At 38.1% G+C, this 16,803-nt stretch overlaps 1 long non-coding RNA gene across 1 annotated transcript in view; it reads left to right on the top strand.

Annotated features, from left to right (window-relative positions):
* Nucleotides 1–16,803, top strand: part of LOC115830672 — a 55,791-nt gene that overhangs the window by 37,129 nt on the left and 1,859 nt on the right. The gene's annotated exons all lie outside the window — the stretch shown is intronic.

Below are 16,803 nucleotides of genomic sequence, written 5' to 3'. Positions count from 1 at the left end.
AACAGATAAGAAGAATACAAGCATTTTTTAAAGATATTGCTAAAAGCTGAGTGTGAGCTAGTGAGAGAATTTAGAATCCCTGGAAGCTGCAGACACAAAGGGAAATCATACCTACTTGAAGGCTCTTTTCTGTGCATATCCATTTGGGGTATATAGTAAATAGGTGCTCAAAATATGTGTAGTGGAGAGCATATGGTGTCTAAACAGAGCCATTTCACAGGGACAGGGAACATTTACAGGTGAAAACCAAGGACACTTTAGTGGAGAAAAAAAAATGTCACAGAAGACTATATATAACCTGAACATCAGGCACATATGCATTTGTGTTTGGGAAGCAACATGAAGGAGTTGGTGGGGAACATGAATTCTCATTTAATTTACCTTGGAAATGAAGGGTTTTAGGGGTCAACCATAGTGTGACTCTTCAACAATATCTAACATGAGACATAGCAGTTGTTAGTGTCATAATGGAAGGACACAGAGGAAGCAGAGTGAAATTGATACTGAGAAATGGTAGAGCAGGAAGACAAGGTGTGGCAGCTTTTTAATGTGGTTGTTCCCTTCTCAAAAAACGTTTTATCTATCATCCCCATCTACCCTAGCTTCTTCCATGGTCTTGCATGTGCAAATGTCAAATCCTTGATAGATCATCTCTTTCTCCCCTTGACTGATTGGCCTGCACTAACTTTTTACCCCATTGCAGTGCATGGATCGAAGCACAAAATAGCCCAGGAGAGTATCCCCAGGTTTGATTGATGGCTGTCCCTGTGCCAGATGCAAGCTATGCCTAACACTTGACATGGGCCTCCCATTTCTGAGGAAGCAGTGTCATATGCCATGTTTTTCTTTGTTGGTACAGTTCTGACTCTACCACCCAAGCCACTTCATTTTAATAAACTTTCCACATTCCAAAATCAATATTTTATGCTGCCTATGTTAACCACTGGGGTCAATTAGCAGCTTTGTTTTAAAAACTAGAAAAATAAACATATCCTATTGTATAATAGAATTGGTATTTTGAGGGAAAAGGCTCTGAGAAAAATTTTTGAGGTTTTATCAAATCCAAAATAAAACAAGTTAAAAGAAACTTACATCATAAGCAATCAAAAACATATTATTGCTCCTCAAATCCAAATGATAATACGAATCTTTGACTGCAGGGAAGAATAGAGGAATTGTGGCAGAAAAGTGAAGACTAGAGAATTTAGCCATGCAGTTTTTTAATTTAACTTTTAATATGGAGTAAATTTGATTTGAAAGAAAACATATATGAAAGTATTTCATTTATACTTCAGTTATACATGGGATTTCTATGTGCATTTTTTTAAGTGCACCTTGACCTACCTCAGTTCATCCTCAGTACTAGACATGGGCATGATTTGAAGGGTACTAGAAATATCCCACAACCCAAAATAATTATCTTTATGCTTTGGCACAAAAACATATCAGAGCAACCCCTAGAGAGAATCTTCCTAGAATTCCATGACTGGTAAATTTCCCTGTCACCACCTTATGGGCCAAGGCTTTTTCTTTTTATTATCCTTGTATGTCTCTTGCCTTCTCTGCTTTCTGGCTTCTGTTATTTCAGCCCAGTCAGTCACTTGGGTTTTAATATGACATTGTTCTACAGTGAGGAAATTTCAGAATATTCAGAGTCACAGGAATACAGTCTGGCTACTTAAACCAGCTTTGATGCTTCTTAACTCACTAAACCCAATTTTAATAGATTGTTCCTCAAAATTCATTGCCAGGTCAGCTGGTAATTCAGCTTAGTCCTGGCCACCAGTTACTGCTTTCACTCCCAGTTGAAGACAAAATGTTTTCTGCAACCTTCAGATATTGCTTGGGCAGTTGTATTTAATATTTGGATTCCATCCTAAAGCTCTTTATCAAATTTCTCATCTCAGGGTTCCTTCAGTCTGCTTAGATGAAGTGATTGAAGCTGCTGCTTCTTTTCAAGGCTTTTCTAGATAACTGATCTGTATAAAGCTTATGCCCTTCTCTCATTGGACTCTCCAAGCATCCTTACAACCTCCTGTCTCTGCTCCAGTTTTCCATGCTTCCTGAGCTTTTCCCAAGTGTTTCTCTAAGTAACATCCAGATTTAATTCTATCCATCCTTTTCTCTCATAGTCTTCTCATCAGTATTTTCAGAACCTTCATCCTATACCACTGGGTACAACATAAAGCCCATTTACATCTCAATTATTACTGCCTCCATATAGACAGGAGTACTATATCCTTAAATCTACACACTCATTGAGGGAAGGGTTATCTTTTTGAATCACAAGTTTTAATCAACCAAAACCTGGTTAGCAACAACAATTACATTATAATTGAGCACCTGATTAAGATAAGAAGGTCTTATTATAGGGCATGGACTAGAGCCAGGGAGTAGAGATGCTGAGGAATTGCATAGAAGAGTGTAGTAATTCATTAAGGCTCCAAATAGGATATAGCTATCCTATATATAATTATATATCCTATATATAATTTGGGGGTAAAGTCAAGGAAAAGTTAACTTGATATTAAAACTAATAAAAATTAGAAGCACCTGCAGAAATAACTCCCATTAAGTGGTTTATAAACAAGCTCAAATAGAGCCACTGTCTCTTAGTCCAATTAAGGAAGTCACTGGATTTTTCAAAAAGCTGTAGTGTACTCAGTGATATTGTCAAATGCCTCAGATTACTGTTGTGCTGCCATACAGGAGGAGAAAAGAAATGCAAGAAAACAAATTGATACTAGTTTTATCCAGCCTTTCCAGAAGGAAGGGCACTTTCACTTTAGAAGACCAATGTCGATGTCTACGTAAGAATATACCTAAAATAGACGAGGGCAAGCTACATTTAATTTTATAAAAATAGCCAGTAATTATATCTAACTATTTTTGTTGTAATTATTTTCATCAAGTGTTGTAGTAGGCAGAGAGAACTAGGAAAAGGAGTGCCTAGGAATGTCATGGAGAGGAAAATAATGCACATTTATTTAGTTCAAGATGGAGAAATAAATTCCCAAATGGAAGTTTTCAAGAGAGATGCAGCTCAGGAGTGGGTGAACAGAAAGAAAGGCTGGAGAAAGGCAAGGGTGACCTACTGATAAGAGAACGTTAGGATGAGACATTATCACAAGGAGTGCATTTGTAGATAAATGCTGAATCTGAATGCTTGAGCGAAGAGGAAAATTGAGAGAAGATGTCCCATGGAGAGGTTGCCATAGTAAGCATTTTTCCAAATGAAGTTGATGCTTTGTTATGTCAAGTGATGGAGGGGTAAGCATTTATGAGTATAACCAGTCAAATAAAGTAGGAGATAGGGAATAGAATGAGATTCATTGGATGGGTCAAATCAGCTATAAAGACACATTGTGTAAATGCTGCTAAAACTTTGTTACTAATATAAGGTGAGAAATAAATTCCCAAATTTTAGTCTTTGAGTTCTACCTTCATCATCTTTGCCATATTCTCATACCATTCTTATCTGCATAATATAATTCTTTAAAACAATTTTTAAAAATTTTACACTTTAGCTTCATTCTAAGCCACAATATCTAGGACACCAGGAGTTTGATAAGCTAGTTAGGTCTTTTGCTAACACACATTAACATAAATGTATAACCTTAAAAATAAAAGCTCTTCACCTGGGTAAAAGCTAAAATCAACCTATGTACTACTGGTGATACCAAGATCCCATTCTGAGAAACCCTGAAATATATATTGTTTGTCCACAGTAATGTTGTCATTTGGAGTGCAGGAAGGGAAGTATTAAATGCACTTAGGACTCACTTCACTTTTGCTTCAGACTTGATCTTGCTTCTGTTTGTTTGTTTGTTTGAGATGGAGTTTCACTGGTCACCCAGGCTGGAGTGCAATGGCACGATCTTGGCTCACTGCAACCTCCACCTACTGAGTTCAATCGATTCTCCTGCCTCAGCCTCCCAAGCAGCTGGGATTATAGGCACGCGCCAACATGACCCACTAATTTTTGTGTTTTTAGTAGAGATGGGTTTTCACTAAGTTGGCCAGGCTGGTCTTAAACTCCTGACCTCAGGTGATCTGCCCCCATCAGCCTCCCAAAGTGCTGGGATTACAGGCATGAGCCAAGGCGCCCAGCCTCTCAATCTTGCTTTTTTGAGAGAAAAAAAAAGCAGGAGAAAATAAAGTATCACTAACTTCCTCCTACATGGATGGCTCCAGACCTTATTTTAAGTTATTGAAACTGCTGGATTACTTGAAGTATAAGCCCTCTAGAGGAGCAGCAATTTGGTAACTGGGCTTTAGATTAAGAGAAAAGCATTATCTTCTCTGACATGGGTAAAACTATAGGTCTCCTGATAGATTCTCCTAGATAGATACTCCTAGATAGATACTCTGAATATACTTCTATCAGGGCTACAAAACAGAAAAGCTATATGGGAACGAACAGGTATCTATTGAAAGACAGACCTCTTTGAGGAAAATCAACTAATATTTATGCAAGTACACTCATACTGTGAGTTGAGAGGCAGGTGAAGATCCCTCCTACCTGGACCCATCACACACCCTTCTACTGTTTTCACCATAGAGCAGCACCAACAATTTGTTCTCTCAAGTGGATTTACCACTAAGAGAAAGAAGTTGTAGCAAATAGCCAATACTGGCATCTGGGGAGATGTAAATTCTGCCTCCTGTAAGTTCTGAAATTGGCCTCCTGACTTACAAAGCATCCTTTTGTGAGTTAAGTTAGAATGAATTTGTTCCCCCTAAACTTGCACACTTTGTAGGAAGTAAAAAAAAAAAATCTAGTTTTTCAGCCCAGAAAGCTAAAAGTCAATGATTCCTCTACCAAGAAAATTTACATCACTTGTATTTGGGGCCCAGTCTAGTCAGAGGGATGTGCTTTCTTTGAAACTTCAGTAAGCATTTTTTCATGTGTTTTTTGGCTGCATAAATGTCTTCTTTTGAGAAGTATCTGTTCATGTCCTTCGCCCACTTTTTGATGGGGTTGTTTTTTTCTTGTAAATTTGTTTGAGTTCATTGTAGATTCTGGATATTAGCCCTTTGTCAGATGAGTAGGTTGCAAAAATTTTCTCCCATTCTGTAGGTTGCCTGTTCACTCTGATGGTAGTTTCTTTTGCTGTGCAGAAGCTCTTTAGTTTAATTAGATCCCATTTGTCAATTTTGGCTTTTGTTGCCATTGCTTTTGGTGTTTTAGACATGAAGTCCTTGCCCATGCCTATGTCCTGAATGGTATTGCCTAGGTTTTCTTCTAGGGTTTTTATGGTTTTAGGTCTAACATGTAAGTCTTTAATCCATCTTGAATTAATTTTTGTATAAGGTGTAAGGAAGGGATCCAGTTTCAGCTTTCTACATATGGCTAGCCAGTTTTCCCAGCACCATTTATTAAATAGGGAATCCTTTCCCCATTGCTTGTTCTCACTCATAGGTGGGAATTGAACAGTGAGAACTCATGGACACAGGAAGGGGAACATCACACTCTGTGACTGTTGTGGGGTGGGGGGAGGGGGGAGGGACAGCATTAGGAGATATACCTAATGCTAAATGACGAGTTAACGGGTGCAGCAAACCAACATGGCACATGGATACATATGTAACAAACCTGCACATTGTGCACATGTACCCTAAAACGTAAAGTATAATAATAAAAAAAAAAAAGAAAAAAGAAACTTCGGTAAGTACAATAGATACTAAAGACAAACTTAATCTCTAGTCTAATTTTCCAAAGGCTGGCCTTATCTATTGGATATCATTATGAAGGCAGTCCTACTACATTTCAAAGCTATCACTTACATCTTACTGGTGGAGGCTCTGTCATGATATTCAATGAAAGCTATTCAGTAATGAAGCTGTTTAAGAAATAAAATGAGTTTATGTGGCAGGTAAAGTATTTTCAACATAGCAAAGACTGGTTTGTGCTGCAAGTCTTCATTTGGTAAGAAGCTTGGCACCTTGTCCTTGAACCATCTGTCTATCTTCCAAGTCCAAGGGATATGTTGACCTTCTTGTTAAATTGTCTTTTTCTCACTTAGCTCATCAGTTAACATTCTCCGTTAATTAGATGCTAAGAGGACAAAGTGATGTCTAGGTAGCAGAACTCAGGACCAACATCTAATTATATAGTAATGAAAACAAAAAGTCTTTGACACTAGGTAAGTGCTCTCTGGAGCAGATTATTGCATAAACTATATTCCTTTTCAACATTTCATTTCAGTTAGTCATGCTGAAAACTTCACATAAGTATTTGATGTCATAAAACTCTTAGAAGAAAAAAACATAATGGTAAATCTTCAGGACCCTGGATTTGGCAATGAATTCTTAGTGACACCAAAAGCATGAACAAAAGAAAAACCAAATTGGACTTTTTCAAAATCTAAAACTTTTGAGCATCAAGGGACATTATCAAGAAATTGAAAAGATAGCTCATATAATAGGAGAGAATATTTGCAAACCGTATATCTGACAAAGGAATTATTTCCAGAATATATACAGAACTCAACAATAGAAAGACAAACAACCCAATTTAAAAATGGGCAAAGAGGCCAGGTGCGGGGGCTCACACTTGCACTTCCAGGACTTTGGGAGGCCAAGGTGGGTGGATCACAAGGTCAGGGGTTCGAGACCAGCCTGGCCAACATAGTGAAACCCTGTTTCTACTAAAAATACAAAAATTAGCTGAGTGTGGTGGCAGGCGCCTATAATCCCAGCTACTCGGGAGGCTGAGGCAGGAGAATCTCTGGAACCCGGGAGGCGAAAGTTGCAGTAAGCCGAGATCGTGCCACTGCACTCCAGCCTGCACAGCAGAGCTACATTCCATTTCAAAAAAAATAGGCAAAGAACTCGTATAGACATTTCCCTAAAGAAGATATGCAAATGGCCAACAAGCACATGAAAAGATGCTCAACAGTGTTAGTCATTAAGGAAATGCAAGTCAAAACAACGAGATGCAACTTTATATTTACTTGGATGGCTATCATTTTCTTTAAAAAGCAAAATAAGCATTGGCAAGGATGTGAACAAACTGGAACACTTGTACGTTGCTGGGGGTATGTAAAATGGTGCAGCTGCTACACCATTTACATACAACGAACAGTGTGGTTGTTCCTCAAAAGGCTAAACATAAAATCACCCTATGACCCAGCAGTTCTATTCCTGGGTATATAGACAAAAAAATTTAAAATAAGTACTCAAATTCTTGTACATGAATGTCTACAGCAGCACTTAGTCACAATAGCTCAAAGGTGAAAACCACATAGATGTCCGTGAATGAAAGAATGGATAAACAAAATGTGGTATATGAACACAATGGAATATTATTCAGCCATAAAAAGAAATGAAGTACTGATACATGCTATGACATGGATGAACCTCGAAAACAGTATGCTAAGTAGAAGAAGCCAAACACAAAAGTTCACGTATATGATTCCATTTAGTTGAGATATCCAGAATATGTAAATCCATAGAGACAGAAAGCAGATTAGTGGTTGTGTCAGGCTGGAAGGAGAGAATAACTTTGAGTGACTGGGTTTTCTTTTTTTTTTTTTTTTTTTTTTGTAGAGATAAGAGTCTCACTCTGTCGCCCAGGCCGGAGTGCTGGAGTGCTGGAGTGCAGTGGTGCGATCTCGGCTCACTGCAACCTCCGCCTCCCGAGTTCAAGCAATTCTCCTACCTCAGCCTCCCAAGTAGCTGGGACTACAGGCGCATGCCACTAGGCCCAGCTAATTTCTTTTGTATTTTAATAGAGATGGGGTTTCACCATGTTGCCCAGGCTGGTCTCGAACTCCCGAGCTCAGGCAATCCACACGCCTCGGCCTCCCAAAGTGCTAGGATTGCGGGCACGAGCCACCACACTTGGCCAATATGTACAGGGTTTTCTTTTTGGGTGATGAAAATGTTTTGGAACTTGGTAAGTTAGTGGTTGTAGAACATTGTGAATATATAAAATGTCACTGAATTGTATACTTTAAACTGGGTGATTTTATGTTATGTGAATTTAACCTCAATTTAAAACAAAAAGCAGTTGATGGTTGTTATTGAATGATCTGATGTGCAAATTTGAAGCCAGAATCAGTGAACAATTGATGGAGAATTGGTTCAGAACAGGTGGCATTAACGAACTAGACTGGCTATCTGAAGTGACTGCGAGATCATAGGGAACTTGATAGTGTCAGATGACAAAGCTGATAGATACATGGCATTGCAGCTGATAGCTTAGAAACTATAGAAGTGCATCTACTATTCTGTGGAGTACTTATTAGGACTAGACAGAGTCCACAAAAAAGGTGCTTTGGAAGAGTTGTACCTCATTCTCCTAAAAACAGAGGAGCCTGTCAAGAGAGCGAGTTCTATTTTGTATCTATTCAATACAAAATTGAGGTAGAAGAATTAAGAATCCTTACAGAGAGGATGTGCTTTCCGCTTTATAGAAGTCAGTTTCATTACCTTCCAAAGAAAATGCCTTGATATTATAAGCCACCTGAACCCTGCCCCTTCATGGTCTGTAATCGGCCTCATTTCCAAACTGGTTAAAAGTTATTATCACCCAGAGGATGATCCTGAACTGTGTTACTTGCACATCTTGATAATGAACTACTGTTTGCATAATACCAAACTATCACTTCTTTTTCATCCTTTCGAAAGGTCCAGCTTACTTACTGAATCAAAGAAAAGTTATAATGATTATTACAGATAGAACAATCTCACCTAAAATAGATAAGAAATGAAATGGAAAGTATTCACTTACCCTTTGGAGTGGGGGGTGGCTTTTAGACTGAAACTTAAAAACAAGTCTTGTCATTAGGATGTTTTCTTGGTTGTTAAGTATTCAGAAAATCAAACTAACACTGGCTTAAGCTGAAAGTAATTTATTTGTCTCTTATAATTAGAAGACAGGAGACAGCAGGTTGGATCTCCTGGTGAATGATGTCCTAAAAGACCCTGGCCTTTTCTATTTTTTCATTCCACCATCCTTCACCTTATTCTTTTGGACTCATGGTCACAATATGGTCACCACAGTAACAGGTATCAGGTTCACATTTAAGGCATAAAGAAGTGGCAGGGGAAGAGGTAGCACCAACAACATCTGTTCCTTTATTAAGAAAGAAATGCTTTCCTAGAAAAAGAAACCTCACAGTAGACTTCTGCTTATGCCACATTGGCCAGAACAGGTTCACATGGCCACCCCTAGGTGCAAGGGAGGTAGAAAAAAAATATTCAGCATTTTCAGTCTCTCTAGTGGAGGACTGCAGATAAAGAGGGCTGGGAATGGGCTTTAGGCTAGCCAGCTTTCACTATTTACTACACTTTTCCTTGTACAAATGTAAAAGAGATTCTTAGATGAAGAAATAAAATAACTGATTTTAGGCCTAATAAACAAGAACATGAACAATGTTGTGACTTTTATTTCAGCTGTCAACCTAGGAAGTATGTAGTGGCTTAAGTTTCACTACATCACAGGAAAAAAGAAAACTGACATTCTACCCTTAATGATTTGTGGCCTTACTTTTCAGGTCCTAAAATATCTTGATGTATATTGATCTATTTGGTTTTACTACATTTAAGAGAAAGACACTGTGGGTTGGGGATGGGGGAGATGAGAAACAAGCTACATGACCATTTACTCACCTAAATTTAGAACTTTAAGGGGTCATGATTTGGAATCCAGGATATTTGATAAGACACTCTTTCTCTACTATTCTCCCTACTTTTAAATGCCCAGTTAAATACACGCACACACACACATGCAAAGTGATATAAACATAGTCACCAACAGCATAGGAGAAGAAAGCAATTTTCTAAACGTTGGCCTGGGCAAATTAAGGTTGTGACTGAATCCCCAATGTCAGGAAAATTATTATTTCCCTGGGGAATACAAATCTCTTTTATCACACCTAAAAACTGGATTTATGCACCAATATTTCAGGGAACAGTGGTCAGATTTATGACATAAAATTCATTCAATTTATAAAATCATCCAGCTTCCTCTTTGTTATCCACAGAACCTATCTTACCCGACCAGACAAAATAAGCTTAACCTTGACAAATTTTCTCCCTGCAGCAAATGCTTGCATCAACTGGCAGATTTTCCCAGCTGTGTATTTGTAATTACTTTCTGAATTCTGAAGAACAGATTAAATGACTACATAAGGATCTGAATATTACCATCCACAAATCTGTGCTAACTGATTACTATGAGTTATTATTAAATGGGTTTTCCATGTTTCATAAGCATTTCCTGTGTTGGTGCAGCTTTTGTGATACTGCATATTGCCTCTGACAAATGATTCAAAAAATAAAATATTAGCTTTAAAGAAAATGAAGCCAACTACGTGGTAGAGTAGATTTCAAGGAAGACTTTTATAGTATCCTAGGGGGAAGAACTTTAAAAACACATTTTCCAAGGCAAAAAGCACATAAATGTTAAAATAAGTTTTACCAAAGGAACAAAAGCCTTTATGGAATTCAACATTTATAGGTTTAACATTTCAGCTTTAAAAACTTGGGTTAAAACTGTGATAGAAATTATCTAGAAATACCACTGACAGGCAAAATATATTCTCTTAAAGTAGGTTGAAATGGTCTTCTAATCAGCTAGCCAAAGGGCACAGTTTATCTCTATGGCAACCATCTTTTTCATTTGTTGCAGCCTCTGAAGAAAGAACACACTGTGTACAGCTGGGTAATGCAGTTGTCCTAGACTTCAATAAATTTGCTTTTCCATGCTATTTACAGATTTCTATCATATCTACAATCTTAGTCATTAAGGTTGAGAGATACACAGGGTCTTCATAAAGTTCTTCTACAGATATGTGGTAATATTAATCCCCTTTGACAAACTCCTACAGTACAATGTTTTATGTTTGGAAAGTACATTCTAATCACTTCCATTTATCTTCTCAATATCCGTAAGATGGAATAACTTCTGGACAGGGAAAGTGCTGGTTAATATGGAAGGCAGAGGAGGCTGCTGCCTTTCATAGAGATTTTATAACAACAGTAGGAGGTTGAGAAGACAGATCATCTTGTCACAAATGCCATAATAAAGGGGACAGCCAAGGACGCCAAACTGAGAACCTCATATTGGAACCCAGGGAAAGAGTCAGACCTACTAACTTTTGAGTCCAGAGAGAAAAGCCCGTGATTGTTGAGCTTAGTGTGCTGGGCACTGGTATAGTAGTTTACATACTTTATTGTCACTGAAATCTCATAACAGTCCTGTAAAGAAGCTATTGTTTCCCTCATTTTTCAGATAAGGACAGGAGGTTTATGGAAATTTCTTAATAAGGGTTAGATATCTTTTCTGCTATTATCCATTATGATGATATTTAATGAATGATGACCATTCATTCACTCATTCTGTATTCCTGCTACAAATATTTAATGTACAACTATTTAATGCAAGGCACTGTGCTAGTCATTGAGTAAACCAAAATAAACAAGGCCACCATAAGCCCTACCGTCATAGAATTCTTTGCTAGTCTATGCGGCACAGAGTCTGTGTTCAAAATGATAATAGCAAATACTTGCATAGCATGTATTATATACAGGTGCTGTTCTGTTTGACATATATTACTTCATTTAATTCTCCTAACAACCCTTTAAGGTAAGTATTTCTACTGTCTTACAAATGAGGAAACTCTGTCATGACTAGAGGTTGAGCAATCTACTCGAAGTTACACTCCTCGTCATTAGCAAAGTCAGGATTTGAACTCAAGGTCTAACTTGAGGGACCACTATGTTAATTACTATACCATTCCACCTCTCCAAAATGGAATGTTGAAATAGGTTGATTAGATAATTCTCTCATGACTCTCAGGGCTGTAGGGTGTTAAATGTGGGATATTTTTCTCTAAGGGAATCTGAAATGAGAAAATAACACAATATCTCCTCAGGGTATAGGAAAAAGGGAGAGTTTTGGTGGATGTGACAAAGTAGAGAGGTCAGGAACTGGAGAATATCAATGAGGATAAGACAGGCATAGTCCATGTCCTCTTAGGGCTCGCAGTTAGCAGAGAAGTGCCATAGGATTATGTGACAAAGACATTCCTGCCCTGTGGGGTCAAGAGAGTTTCCTCTGAGAAAATGATGTTTGAGCAGACCTGAAGAATGTGAGACAAGCCCTGAGGGCAGAGGAGACAATTTGTGGAAGGTCTCAAGGCAGGAGAAAATAAAATGTGATCAAAGAATTAAGAGAAATCCACCATAGACATACAGGAGGAGTGTAGCATGAGATGGAACCCAAGATGTTGATGGAGAGAGTAGAGCCTTGATAATGCATGTTAAAAACTCTGGACTTTAATATAATGGCAATAGTAAGCCAGTGAAAGATTTTTTTAAGCAGGAGAGTTGGAGTTGTGAGATAAATTTGCTTTTTAAAAAGATCACTTTGGTTAAAGAGTGGAGAACAAATTAAAAGGGAGCAAAATGTGCATAAAAAGACAGATTGGGGGCCATTGCTATAGTCTGAATGAGAGATGATGATGAGCTAGATTGGGGTGTTGGCAGTGGTGATGAAGAGAAGAGGAAAGATTGAAAGATGTTTAGAGGATGTTTAGGACCTTGTGACTTGATGAAGGGACAGCCAAGAACATCCAAAGGTATAAGTCTACTGTCTGGGTAATAACTAAGTGAATTAGTAGAGCAATGCTATTGTGTTGCAGGGCAGGTAAAATACATGGCTGCTGTAGTACGAGAAGTCAGGGATCGATGGCCTGAGATGACAGAAGGGAAGAATGTTGGTGGTTGTGGGCAGAGTCTGCAAGCTGGGGGGGCCCCTAAAGCTTCTTTAGCACTTTCAAAAATACTTCTTAAATATTTTACTACAATTCATTTCAGCTATCTGGTGCAGATTTACTGCTCAAGACAGAATTTAAAGAATAGAGAATTTGAAGAATGGAGAATAGTTGTTAGTACATTGATATATTAATCAATTATAAATATAATACAAATATAAAGAAAATAAAAATATTTTCTTCATCAAAACTCAAATCAACTTTAAACTGAAGTCCCCTTTACTTAATAAGTCATCACTGCTGACATTAGTACTCTTCTACTTGATTTCCTCTGGAAAGACAGTTTACAACCTACCTGAAATTACCTTATGAGAGATTATTTGTAAGACCACTGTTTGACTCCTGGCATACATAAATTTATATACATATGTAAAATATAAAATATATTATATATATTCTCTGAAAAAATATATATTATATATAAATATATATTATATATTTAAATATATTATATATTATATATATATATATATATATTTTTTTTTTTTTTTCAGAGAAAGGATCTCACTCTATCGCCCAGGCTAAAGTCCAGTGGTGTGATCAGAACTCACTGCAGCCCCAAACTCCTGGGCTCAAGCAATCCTCCCACCTGAGCCTCCTGAGTAGCAGCTAGGACTACAGGCATGCCACTACGCCTAGGATTTTTTTTCTTTTGTAGAGACAAGATCTCATTATGTTACACAGGGTGTTCTCAAACTCCTGGCCTCAAGTGATCCTCTGACCTTGGCCTCCCAAAGCTCTGAGATTATAGACATGAGCCACTGCACCAGGCCCCTATATTTTCCAATGAACAAACAAGATATAAATTGTGGATAAATTTCCAAACCAGCTCACAAGAACTTATTTTAAGCCTTAATGCAGTTAGAATAGGAATTTCTTTTTTCCCCTCTCTTTTTTCTTTTAAAACTGACAAAGACAATAGAATAGGAATTTGTATGTGTTGCAGGGCAGGTGGGAGAGGCTGAATGCTATTGTGTTGTGGGGCAGGTAGGCTGTATGACAGCTGGAAAAGGCAGGGATTGACGGCCTGAGATAACAGTGGGAAGAATGTTGGTGGACCTCTTCATGCTGAAGAGATCCATCACAATTATTGAATAAACTCAATTGAGCACATGATGTGGTAGATGCTGTTTATGTGCTGAGAACTTAACAATAAGCAATGCAGTCCCCTGTAGTCTAGCTGAAAATAAGGGACTAAGGGTAGGAAGTTGTGACAAGAAGGTTTCCATTCCTCTTCTATCTTTCCTTATTTCTTTATCCTAAGAAGTGGAAAGCAGAAATTGGGCATGGAATGTAGAATAGTGAAATTTACTAAAATAAAAATGTGACAGGCTTTCCTTCCTGCCCCTTCTCCCCTTCCCAGATGCTGACTAAAGTTTTCCCTTCCTTCATGCTCCTTCTCTCTGCAGAATCCCCCTTCCTTCGCCAACTGGGGCTAACTAGTGCATCAGTGGTAGGAATGTGGGAAGGGGCAGGAGAAGAGAAAAAAAAAATGGTCTTGGGAAGAACAAGACACAGTTACCAAGAAAAAAAAAGAGAGAGAGAGAGAGAGAGAGAAGGAAATGTAGTCCCAATAGGAGGAAAAAAATTCTTATCCAAACCAGAAGCAGCAGCTCAAATGCAAAATACTCAGATCAAGATAGTACAGGGCTTACCTTCTTTGCAGCATTCCTCACCAATTTTTTTTTTTTTAAGAAAAATAATTCTCAGGAAGGCAAGATTTACTTAAGAAAAGCTAATTAGTTAGAACCCTCTCTAATGTAACTTCTAAAAGGTAGGTTTCTAGTTAATTGGCCAAGGACTATACACATCTAGGTTACAGCATCAGAAACTGACTTTTGCTAACTTTGGTAGAAAAGGAATTTGTTGCAAAGGTATAGGATGGCTCACAGATTGGACAGGAAGGCTGGATTTGAAGGCTAGAAATGTGATAAGGGCCAGGGAGAAGGAACCAGGCCAAGGTCCTACTGCAGGAATGGTCTGTTTGGGATGTCTCAATGGACATAACTGCCACTGCTGTAACTAGATGCACCTCCCTGTCACTTCAAAGCTGTCTCTGCACACTGGCTTCACTAACCCCAGATGCAAAGTCCTGGGCAGGAACATCCAATTGGCTTTGCCCCTAAGGGAGTGGGGAAAGGAAGTCTCTAACTCCATCATTTCCAAGAATTACATAGTACGGATTCCATCAAAATAGATGCTGTGCAGCCAGGGAAAGGACAAATGTTCTTGCACACTGCTTATGACAATTTATAAAATTATTATGGTAATAAAGGGGTAGAATTTCAGCCAAGGATTTCAGAAATGTTTTTAAGGGCAGCAAAAGAGCTCTGCCCATGAGTTACCTCCACTGATCAACTCAAATAACAAACACCACTCAGGCCTACCCTTGACTTTGATTCTTAGATCTTGAAGCAGATATCTTTGTCAAGATTGCTACTTGCCTAGGGCACAGCATTGTCTCATTAGAAATCCTCAGCTCCAAAGATGTGGGTGTGCCCACCTTCATATACCCATTTGACATAAGACATGACTGAATTTCAGAGGTGTTTTGCCTTACAATCACTTACTAGAGACATAATTGATTATTACAGAATACCAACAGATTTGGAGCAATTAATTTCATCTACCTTATTTACTCTAACTTAAGCAAAACGTGATTAGTAGAAGTATTTTAAGATATGTATTTCCTCTAGAAAATATTTCACATATTTTTCTCATAAAATGAATAATAGTGATTTGCAAGTCCCAGATGGATACATAGGAAATTTCTTTGTTACAGCTGAAATTGAATTCATTCAGTATAAATCAGATTGGATAATGCTATTCAAAGCTTCATATTTCACCTGGAAAGAAATCTAATTAACAAGATTGCTTTTTACAAATTAATTTCCTGAACTATTTTCTTATAGAGTTGAAACTAAACTCAAATATATTTGTTCTAATTACTTAGTACTTATATTCGAGCTTGAAACTCTTATATTTGGGATTCTATATGCTGTGATAACACATGTAAATCCAAGTGATTTTAAAATTAAAATTAGAAATACTGAAAATAGCTTTGAGGAACATGTATTGTCATGCCAAACGCAATATTTGGGCTTATCTTCCTCCCAATTCTAATTGTTTAAGGGAACTTTTGTGTGATGTTTTGATTAATAAGTCCTTGAGGGAAACAAGTATCTTCATAAAGAAGTTCAAGGTGTTAAAACCAACAAAAACCTTCATAAATGATGCAAAGCAAGGCTTCCTGAATGTGTTAGCTGGAGAGCAACACTTCTGTATAAAGCTTCTATTTCATCCCTGCTAAAGTGAAGATAAAATTTCCTTTGAGATAATTATGAAGTCTGCAAAATTGTGTTCTTCTCAGATGCAATGCATGCTAAGACCTCAGCTCTTGCTTGGTCAATTAAGGGTTGCATTTACTGGGAATGCCTGCAGTACTCTCAGCAGTGTGGTTTTGCAAGTTTGGGCAGAATTCAGGGGTTCATTGGTGGTTGGCCAGAGCACAGAGGGAGGGTTTCTGTGTGGTAGTTCAATTTAGGAACCAGAAAAGACATATACCAAAGTGTCCATTATGCCAGTAATAAGCCAGGCATGGCTGGCAGCCATGAGGAAGCAGATTTGGTAGGAGCTAGTCAGGGTTCCATGACACTACTCAACACAGGGGCTCAGGGGGGAGCCACTTGGAGAAAAGATGGCAATTGGGGTCTACACCCAGACCTGGGAGACACTGAGGGTCTAGGGAGCTTAACTGGATTCCAAACCCTCATTTACTTCTTGTTTCATTCAGTAGCACCAGAGGTAAGACTGAGCCTACGAGCTGTTTTTTGGGGTGTATGTCAGGAGGCCTAGGATTATGGATCTAGGAAAACAGGCAGTGGAAATAAAGTTAAGATTTGCCCCTCTTCCAGTGCCCTTTATTGACTCGGGGCCACCTGTGCTGCTTTCTTCTTAGTTTCTTCACCTCCCTCCCCATGTGAAAATACTGATTTGGTATTGCTATTTATTTTGATGA

This window comes from Nomascus leucogenys, chromosome 16, assembly GCF_006542625.1.
Source record: "Nomascus leucogenys isolate Asia chromosome 16, Asia_NLE_v1, whole genome shotgun sequence".
NCBI classification, from domain to species: Eukaryota; Metazoa; Chordata; class Mammalia; order Primates; family Hylobatidae; genus Nomascus; species Nomascus leucogenys.
The sequence above is the reverse complement of the archived record's forward strand: the minus strand, read 5'-3'. Positions and strand labels throughout refer to the sequence as shown.